Raw genomic sequence first — 547 nt, 5'->3', positions numbered from 1 at the left:
TAGAGATAAATGGATAAAGAGAGGATAAATAAAGGAAAGGATGAATGGATAGAGACGTAAATGGATAAAGAGGATTTAAATTGATAAAGAGGGATAAATAAATGGAGGGATACATGGATAAAGACGGGGATAAATAAATGGAAGGATGAAGGATAAAGAGAGGATAGGTTAAAGGGAAGGATATGTGGAAAAAAAGAGGATAAACTCCAGTTCATTTTTGGTTTCAAGAGGATAAAGGAAGTGAAGATACTTGTCTTCTGTATCTTACAACATACCGGCATATCTTTCTGTTTACCTTTAGGCAGTAAAGAACACATGGAGTCTAAAACCAGTCTCCTGGAAATCCTCTTTTTCCAGCAGAATCAAGATTATTTTTAGTCTCAATAAAAGAAATTGTGATTATGGTTTTCCTTAATCTATTCCCAGTGCTTCCCCCACCGCAGAATCCAGTGCGATCCAGAAGTCACAATAACAATCCCGATGTAAAGGGTATGCATACTGATTGTATATGAAAAAGAAAGAAAATAAAAAAATTTTTATATATATA

Source organism: Penaeus monodon, chromosome 23 (genome assembly GCF_015228065.2).
Source record: "Penaeus monodon isolate SGIC_2016 chromosome 23, NSTDA_Pmon_1, whole genome shotgun sequence".
Lineage (NCBI taxonomy): Eukaryota > Metazoa > Arthropoda > Malacostraca > Decapoda > Penaeidae > Penaeus > Penaeus monodon.
Note: the sequence above shows the minus strand (reverse complement) of the source record.